We start from the raw sequence: 9,984 nt of genomic DNA, 5'->3' as shown, positions 1-9,984 counted from the left end.
AGGCAGATTCAATTGACTCATTCGTTTGAGGATGTAATTGTCTTTGCCGCTCGGGATAATACTATCTGTCTGTTTTCTCTCAATGAGAACTGGATGCTATCTCGCAAATTCCAGTCGTTTGTGAATATCAAGACGTCTTTCCAGAAGAGCTTCCAGGAATGCCTCCGCACCGGCCAGTTGAATTCGTCATCGATCTTGAGCCTGGCACGGAACCAGTGTGCAAGCGTCCTTACAAGCTCGGACCTGAAGAGTTGAAGGAGCTGAAGAAGCAACTTGATATTCAAGAAAGAATGGGTCTCATCCGACCTAGTTCTTCTCTGTGGGGTTGTGGTGTTCTTTTTGTGAAGAAGAAGGATGGAACGGACCGACTTTGAGTTGATTACCGTCCATTGAACAAGAAGACCATCAAGAACAAATACCCACTTCCCAACATCAATGAGCTGTTCGAACAACTCAAAGGTGCCCAAGTATTCTCCAAGCTTGAACTCCATATGGGTTATCATCAGATTCAAATCCGTGAGCAAGATATTCCCAAGACGGCTTTCAGGACAAGCTATGGGTCATATGAATACACTGTCATGTCTTTTGGCCTCGTCAACGCTCCTCCAACTTTCTCTCGCATGATGAACTTCATCTTCAACGCCTACACCAATGACTTTGTTTTGGTCTATCTCGACGACATTCTGGTTTTCTCGAAGAACAAGGAAGATCATGCCAAGCACTTGCGTTTGGTACTCGATAAGCTGAGGGAACACAAGTTCTACGCCAAGTTCTCCAAGTGCGAATTTTGGCTCGATGAGGTTCTTTATCTTGGTCATATCATCTCTGCCAAGGGCATTGCAGTGAATCCTGAGAAGGTGACTGCAATTGTGAATTGGGAACCTCCTCAGAACGTGAAGCAACTCCGTAGCTTCCTTGGTCTCGCAAGCTACTGCCGAAGATTCGTTGAAAACTTTTCTAAGATCGCGAAGCCTCTCTCAAATCTTCTCCAGAAGCACGTCAAGTACGTTTGGTCTCTGGAGTGTGACATTGCTTTCAACACTTTGAAAGAGAAATTGATCACTGCTCCAGTTCTGACTCCGCCTAATGAATCCAAGCCGTACGAGGTCTTTTGTGATGCCTCTCTCCAAGGTCTTGGCGCAGTGTTGATGCAAGAGAAGAAAGTTGTTGCTTATACCTGTCGCCAATTGAAGCCCAATGAGAAGAACTACCCCACTCATGATCTCGAGTTGGCGGCAGTTGTGCATGCTCTTTTGACTTGGAGACATCTCTTATTGGGAAGAAAAGTGGACATCTTCACTGACCACAAGAGTCTCAAGTACATCTTCACTCAACCTAATCTCAACCTCAGGAAAACTCAATGGGTCGAAATGATTCAAGAGTATAATTCGAGTATCGAGTATACTCCAGGCAAGGCCAATGTGATTGCTGACGCATTGAGCAGAAAGGCTTACTGCAATAGCCTGATTCTCAAGCCTTATCAACCCGAGCTTTGTGAAGCTTTCCGCAAACTTAATCTGCAAGTTGTTCCTTAAGGTTTCCTCACCAACCTTCAAGTCTCTCCTACCTTGGAAGACCAGATTCGCCAAGCCCAGCTTCATGATGCTATGGTGAAAAAGGTGAAGATTGGGATTGCCAAGAGTCAACCCAAGTACAAGTGCTACCGCCTTGATGACAAGGACACTCTCTTCTTCGAGGATCGTATTGTTGTGCCCAAAGGTGAACTTCGTAAAGTGATCATGAACGAGGCTCACAATTCTCTCCTCTCCATCCACCCTAGGAGCACGAAGATGTATCAGGACCTCAAGCAGGCTTATTGGTGGACTCGAATGAAGCGCGAGATTGCTCAATTCGTGAATGAGTGTGATGTCTGCAGAAGAGTGAAGGCAGAACACCAAAGGCCAGCGGGTCTCCTCCAACCTCTTGCCATTCCAGAATGGAAGTTTGACCACATTGAAATGGACTTCGTGACTGGGTTCCCAAAGTCCAAACGTGGCAATGATGCTATATTCGTTGTCATCGACAAACTCACTAAAGTGGCCCACTTTCTGCCTATCAAAGAGTCAATCACTGCAGCTCAATTGGCGGAACTCTATACCTCTCGGATTGTCTCTCTGCACGGTATTCCACAAGTGATCTCTTCAGACCGTGGCAGCATCTTTACCTCCAAGTTTTGGGATTCTTTTCAGAAGGCCATGGGCACCAACATCCACTTCAGCACGGCTTTCCACCCTCAAACTAGCGGTCAAGTCGAGCATGTCAACCAGATTCTTGAAGATATGCTCAGGGCTTGTGTGATCTCCTTTGGCATGAAGTGGGAGGATTGTCTTCCTTATGCTGAATTCTCCTACAACAACAGTTTTCAAGCAAGTTTGGGCAAGGCCCCATTTGAAATCCTGTATGGCAGGAAGTGTCGTACCCCTCTCAACTGGTCCGAAACCGGTGAACGTCAGCTTCTCGGAAATGACTTAATCACAGAGGCAGAGGAAATGTGCAAAGTCATTCGAGATAACCTCAAAGTAGCCCAATCCCGTCAGAAGAGCTACTATGATAGTAAGCACCGTGATTTGGCTTTCGAGATCGGAGATCATGTTTATCTCCGCGTCTCTCCAATGAAAGGTACTCATCGCTTCGGTATCAAAGGGAAGCTTGCCCCTAGATATGTGGGACCTTTCAGGATTGTCAGCAAGAGAGGCGATCTCGCCTATCAACTCAAGCTTCCTTCAAACTTTGCAAATGTTCATGATGTGTTCCATGTCTCTTAGCTCCGAAAGTGCTTCAAGACTCCTGACCGCACCATCAACTTCGAGGACATTGAGCTCCAAGAAGATCTCTCTTATCGTGAGCACCCAGTTGCTATTCTTGAAGAGACTGAACGCAAGACTCGCAACAAGTCAATCAAATTCCTCAAAGTCAAGTGGTCACACCATTCCGACCGTGAAGCTACCTAGGAACGCGAGAATCACCTCCGTTCTGAGTACCCGGCGTTCTTTCAGTCCTATATCTCGGGACGAGATCCTTTCGTAGTGGTGGAGTGTTGTAACACCCTGGATATGATTTTCCCAATATGTATTCCAACTCTTGCCGTTTCTAGCCTTAAGTTATTTTATTTTCTCGGGTTCAGGTTTTTGTCTCCGTGTGTTGTTGTCGTTGTCATGCATCTCATATCATGTCATCATGTGCATTGCATTGGCATACGTGTTCATCTCATGCATTCGAGCATTTTCCCCGTTGTCCGTTTTGCATTCCGGCGCTCCGTTCTCCTCCGATGGTCAATTCTACCTTTCTTTCGTGTGTGGGGATTAAACATTTCCGGATTGGACCGAGACTTGCCAAGCGGCCTTGGTTTACGACCGGTAGACCGCCTGTCAAGTTTCGTATCATTTGGATTTCGTTTGATACTCCAACGGTTAACCGAGGGACCGAAAAGGCCTCGTGTGTGTTGCAGCCCAAGACACTTCCAATTTGGCCCAAAACCCACCAAAACCTTCTCCATCATCTAGAGCGTTCGATCACGATCGCGTGGCCGAAAACCGCACCTCATTTGGACTCTCCTAGCTCCCTCTATGCCTATAAATAGAACCCCTCCGAATCCAGATCTTCTTCTCCCCCGAAAACCCTAAAATTCTAACCGCCGCCGCCGGACACGTCCGACCCGCCACCGGACATCGCCGCCGCCCCAACCGCAGCGCGCCACGTGGCGAGCCGTGCCCACATCGCCGCCTCAGCCACACGCGGCCCGCGTAGGGCCCCCGCGGCCCAGAGCGGCGCGCCGCCGCCCGACTCCTTCCTCCTCCCGCGCACCCGAGCGCCCGCTGCCTCCTTCGCCGGCTCCGGCCAGCGGGAGCCGCGCCGCCGCCGCCGCCCTTCGCGAACTCCGGCCGTCCGAGGCGCCCGGGAGCCGCCGGCCGCCACCGACGCCGTCCGACCCCGCGCCAACGCCGGCGAGCACCGCGGCCACTTCGGCCATCCCCGCCCCCGCGCCTACCTCCTCCTCCGTCGGCCGACTCCAACGCCGGTGAGTAGTCCTGCCATCCTCGGAGTTCGTGCCGCTGCTACAGTGGATCTGGATCTGAGATCCAAAACGAGGGTTGACTTTTTCCCTAACCCTAATTCATTTGCTCCTGTTCATCGTGCCGTAACACATCATCTGTAGCTCCGTTTTGGGCATATAGCATATCAAAATGTTCATCTCAGTGAGTACATCATTTCATCTCATTGCATCATTTTCATTTGAATTCATCTTGATGACCGAAATGTTGTTAGAAGAGTGCTACTTGAGATAATTGTCAGATCTGCTGCTCCATTTAGATATTTGTCATTTTTGCCATGATTATTGTGTGCATGTTATGCCCATGAGCTCTTCATATGTTTTGTTAAGGGTTTTGCCATCTATCCAGAGGTGCAACAGATGTATTTTTGTGATGTGTGTGGTGACTAGCACAAGCTTGCAAAGTGAGGCATTTGTTAATGCTGATTTCAGGGACTTAGCATTTCCACTAAGTCCTTGGACTGTTTATCTCATATGGCCATATGTTCATGTTGTTTCCTAGTGATCCGTGCCTCTTTTGAGGATGATCAGTAAGCATGTTTTGTTAATCTTGTAGTGCTCTATCCATCCATGTCTTTGTTTGCAATTATGGATCACCCTAGCTTGATTCAATCGAGCTCTACTTTTGCTATTTCGTGAATCTGGGCAGATTGTCTACTTGTTAGCGATTTTGCCGATGATGTTGTAGTTGATCCGTGCATGCTATGCTATTGTTCTTGCCATGTCTAGCTTGCATTTTGTGTATTCTTGATGGGTGTATGCTTAGATTGTCATGACATGCTCTGTAGTGAGTGCATCGAGCTCGTAAACATGCCTACTTGATATCTGTTTCAGCATGTTCCAGTTTTCACAAAGTCTGAGAACTGATTATGTTTTTGCCATGTTCATATGCTCGCAAATGTATTTTCTGATCCCTTTTGGGCTCAAGGTCACTAAGGGACTTTTGTTAAGCTCTTTGAATAGCTCCATGCCATGCTTTCGATTGCCATGTTTAGTTCCTGTAGCATATAGTTTTCATGCTCCGAAGAGTGCTATCTGATCTGAAATTCGAGACAAGTGTTAATTTCACTAAGTCTGAGATCTGTTTGTCAAATGCATTTTTGCCATGCTTGTTTGAACCTGTTAATGGATGAATTGGCCGTAGCTCAGTGCTAGACTTTTGTTAAGCATCATGAATGGATTCCTGCCATGTTTGGGTGCTGTAGCATGTTCATCTTGTTGCATTTAGATGGCTACTTGCTGTAAATCGCAGAACGTGGTCATATTTGAATTGCTTGCCATTTCCAAACCGTAACTCCGATTCCGGCGTTCTTTATATCGTTTTCAAGCGATTTCATCTCATCTTTCCAGTGGCACACTTGGATTTCCAAGTTGAGGCCAGGTTCATGCATCCCTTGTCAAATCTTGCATATGCATAACATATTGCATCCCGCATAGCATATCATCTTTGCATCATATTGTTCGAGCTTTGCACGTGGTTGATTGTGTTCCGTTTGCTTGTTTGTCTTGTTTGGGTAGAGCCGGGAGACGAGTTTGATAACGAGGAGCCCATTGAGTTTGCTTTCGAGCATCCAGTCAACTCTGACAACTTTGCAGGCAAGATGACCATACCCTTGAAATCACTACTATCTTTGCTTTGCTAGATGCTCGCTCTTTTGCTATGCCTATGCTACGATGCCTAACATTGGCTTATCATGCCTCCCAAATTGCCATGTTCAGCCTCTAACCCACCATGTCCTAGCAAACCGTTGATTGGCTATGTTACCGCTTTGCTCAGCCCCTCTTATAGCGTTGCTAGTTGCAGGTGAAGATAGGAGACCGTTCCTTGTTGGAACATTATTTCCTTGTTGGGATATCATTATATTGCCATGTTATCTTAATGCATCTATATATTGGGTAAAGGGTGGAAGGCTCGGCCTCTCGCCTAGTGTTTTGTTCCACTCTTGCCGCCCTAGTTTCCGTCATATCGGTGTTATGTTCCCAGATTTTGCGTTCCTTACACGGTTGGGTTATAATGGGAACCCCTTGATAGTTCGCCTTGATTAAAGCTTTTCCAGCAATGCCCAACCTTGGTTTTACCATTTGCCACCTAGCCTCTTTTTCCCTTGGGTTTCCGGAGCCCGAGGGTCATCTTATTTTAAACCCCCCGGGCCAGTGCTCCTCTGAGTGTTGGTCCACCTGTCAGCTGTCGGTGGCCACCAGGGGCAACTCTGGGCTGGCCTACCCGTACCTAAGACAATCTGAGTGTGCCCTCAAAAAGAGATATGTGCAGCTCCTATCGGAATTTGTCAGCACATTCGGGCGGTGTTGCTGGATTTGTTTTAACTTGTCGAAGTGTCTTGAAGAACCGAGGTACCGAGTCTGATTGGAACGTCTCGGGAGGAGGTCTATTCCTTCGTTGACCATGAGAGCTTGTCATGGGCTAAGTTGGGACTCCCCTGCAGGGATTTGAACTTTCGAAAGCCGTGCCCACGGTTATGGGCAGATGGGAATTTGTTAATGTCCGGTTGTAGATAACTTGAACCTTAACTTAATTAAAATGTATCAACAGTGTGAGTTACCGTGATGGTCTCTTCTCGGCGGAGACCGGGAAGTGAACACGGTGTTGGAGTAATGCTTGCGTAGGTTGTCCTCTAGTTTCTCGTTCGCGCTTTGCCTCCTCTTCTTGCTCTCTTTTGCGAACAGGATAGCCACCATATATGCTAGTCGCTTGCTGCAGCTCCACATATTTACCTTGCCTTTCCTATTAAGCTTAAATAGTCTTGATCGCGAGGGTGCGAGATTGCTGAGTCCCTGTGGCTCACAGATTACTTCCAAACCAGATGCAGGGCCTGATGATTCCGCTCCAGGTGACGCGCTTGAGCTCAAGTGGGAGTTCGACGAGGACTCTCAACGTTACTACGTGTCTTTCCCTGATGATCAGTAGTGGTGTCCAGTTGGGGGTGATCGGGACCGTGTCACATGTTGGGTTATCTTTTATTTTGGCACCGTAGTCGGGCCATGTGTGTTTGAATGTTGTAATGTTATTTATGTACCTTGATTAACGTGGCGAGTGTAAGCCAACTATGTTATCTCCCCTTTTATTATCTATATTACATGGGATGTTGTGAAGATTGCCTAACTTGCGACATATGCCTTCAATGCGATTATGTCTCTAAGTGGTGCCTCGACATGTGGGAGCTATAGTCGCATCGAGGGTGTTACAATTTGTCTACCAGTAAGGAGGATTTTTCTATACTGGTCTGATAAAATGGTCGATTTTTCAATAAATATTTTATTGGAAAACCGGTCCTCACAAGTTACCGATGTGAGAAGAGTAAAGAGAGGCAAGAGCTCAAGCTTGGGGATGCGCAAGGCACCCCAAGTAAATATTCTAAGGATACTCAAGCATCTAAGCTTGGGGATGCCCCTGTTGGCATCCCACCTTTCTTCTTCAACAATTATCGGTATACCTCGGATTTTGTTTTGTTCACATAATTTGTGTCCTTTGTGTTTGTGTTTTTCCTTTAATAACAATGCTAGTATGAGATAGCCCTTTATTGATTTATATAATACTTCATGTGCTTCACTTATATCTTTTGAGTATGGTTTTATAGAATCGCTCTTTGTGCTTCACTTAAATCTTTTGAGTATGGTTTTATAGAATGCTTCGTGTGCTTCACTTATATATTTTGAGCTTGGATATTGGTTAGCATATATTAATTTTGGAATGCTCCATGAACTTCACTTATATCTTTTGGGGTATGAATAATACTATCTTCTAAAGTGGATTTAGAAGAAATTTGCTCCTACTATTCCGAATGAGGAGAATTTTGCTTATGTGGAGAGTATAAAAATATCTATGATCGTAGATCATGAAAAGAATGATTTATGTGATGGTTATATTGTTGAACTCATTCATGATTCTACTTAAAATTATTATGTGGAAGGAATACATGTTTGTAGGAGTTTCAGTAATATCAAGTTTCCTCTCTATGTGCTTAAAGTTTTGAAGCTATACTTGTTTTGCCTTTCTATGCTAGTTGATTCTTGTTCCCATAAATTGTGTGCTCACAAAATCCCTAGGAATAGGAAGTGGGTTAGGTTTAAACATGCTAGTCATATTCTTCATGATGCTCTCTTTATGTTTCAATTCCTATCTTTTATGTGAGCATCATTGAAATCAGCATGCCTAGCTAAAAGGCATTAAAGAAAAGCGTTTGTTGGGAGACAACCCAATATTTAACCTTACTGTTTTTGTGTGTTTACATGATTAAGATACTGTAGTAATCATTTTTTATAGCTTTTGTTTCAATAAAGTGTCAGGTAAGACCTTTGGGAAGACTTGGGTGAAAGTTAATGTGATATTGCTGTAAAAAACAGAAACTTTGCGCTCACAAGATTAGCTGTAATTTTTTACAGAAGAGTGCTTTCGAGTTTATTATTTTTGAAGAAGATCAATAGACATATTCCTCACGTTCACAATTTATTTCATAATTTTTTGATTAGCAGAAGTATGGTTTCAGTTCACATCATTACAAACTGTTCTGTTTCTGACAGATTCTGTTTTCATTGCATAGTTTGCTTGTTTTCTAGTTTCTATGGCTTGTATTTCTCAATATAAATTGTAGAAATGATAGGGTATAATAGGCATTGTGTGAGAAAAATTATGAACCTTGTCTTTGAACATACAAAAATGAATGGTTTACTCTTTATCATACTAACCTATCTCACGAAGTTCCGTTAAGTTTTGTGTGATTGAAGTTTTCAAGCTTTGGGTGAGATATCGATATGAGGAGAATGAGGAGTGGAAAGACCCTAATCTTGGAGATGCCCAAGGCACCCCAAGGTAATATTCAAGGAAGACTCAAGAACCTAAGCTTGGGGATGCCCCGGGAGGCATCCCCTCTTTCGTCTTCAAAACTATAGGTATACCTTACTCGGAGCTATATTTTTATTCGTCACATGATATGTGTCTTACTTGGAGAGTATTTTCAATTTTACTTGCTGTTTGAATAAAATCATTGGATCTGAAATCTTCAATGAAGAAGAATCCTCCCATGGCTATTTAATTATTTGACTACTCAGTATTCTTCACTTATATCTTTTTGGAGTAGTTTGTCATATACTCACGTGCTTCACATATATCCTATGAGTAAAAAGTTGAATGAATTTAATATCATAAATTTGAATTTAAATATGTTTCATATGCTTACAACATGGGGAGTAATGACTTCACACATAATAAATATAGGTAGTAAACTTATTGGAAGTTAGAAAATGCAGAATTGGTCACTTGAACAATTCATGAAAGAATATTGAAGGAAGAGAGATTTCACATATAAATATACTATCTTGGACATATTTTGTAATTGTGAGCACTCATTAAAATATGCCATGCTGAAAAGTTGATGTTGGACAAGGAAGACAATATATTCAAAACATTATATTGTCATGGATCATCCAACGTGTTGAGCTTGCCTTTCCCCCTCATGCTAGCCACATTCTTTGCACCAAGTAGAGACACTACTTGTGCTTCCGAATATCCTTAAACCCGGTTTTGCCATGAGATTCCACCATATCTACCTATGGATTGAGTAAGATCCTTCAAGTAAGTTGTCATTGTTGCATGCAATAAAAATTTCTCTCTAAATATGTATGATTTATTAGTGTGGAGAAAATAAGCTTTATAGGATCTTGTGATATGGAAGCAATAAAAGCAATGGACTGCATAATAAAGGTCCATATCACAAGTGGCAATATAAAGTGACGTTCTTTCGCATTAAGATTTTGTGCATCCAACTATAAAAGCACATGACAACCTCTGCTTCCCTCTGCGAAGGGCCTATCTTTTATTCTTGTTTTATACCTTATGCAAGAGTCATGGTGATCTTCACCTTTCCTTTTTACATTTTATCCTTTGGCAAGCACATTGTGTTGGAAAGATCCTGATA

Source organism: Triticum dicoccoides, chromosome 3A, assembly GCF_002162155.2.
Source record: "Triticum dicoccoides isolate Atlit2015 ecotype Zavitan chromosome 3A, WEW_v2.0, whole genome shotgun sequence".
In the NCBI taxonomy this organism is placed as follows: Eukaryota; Viridiplantae; Streptophyta; class Magnoliopsida; order Poales; family Poaceae; genus Triticum; species Triticum dicoccoides.
This window is presented reverse-complemented; position numbering follows the sequence as displayed.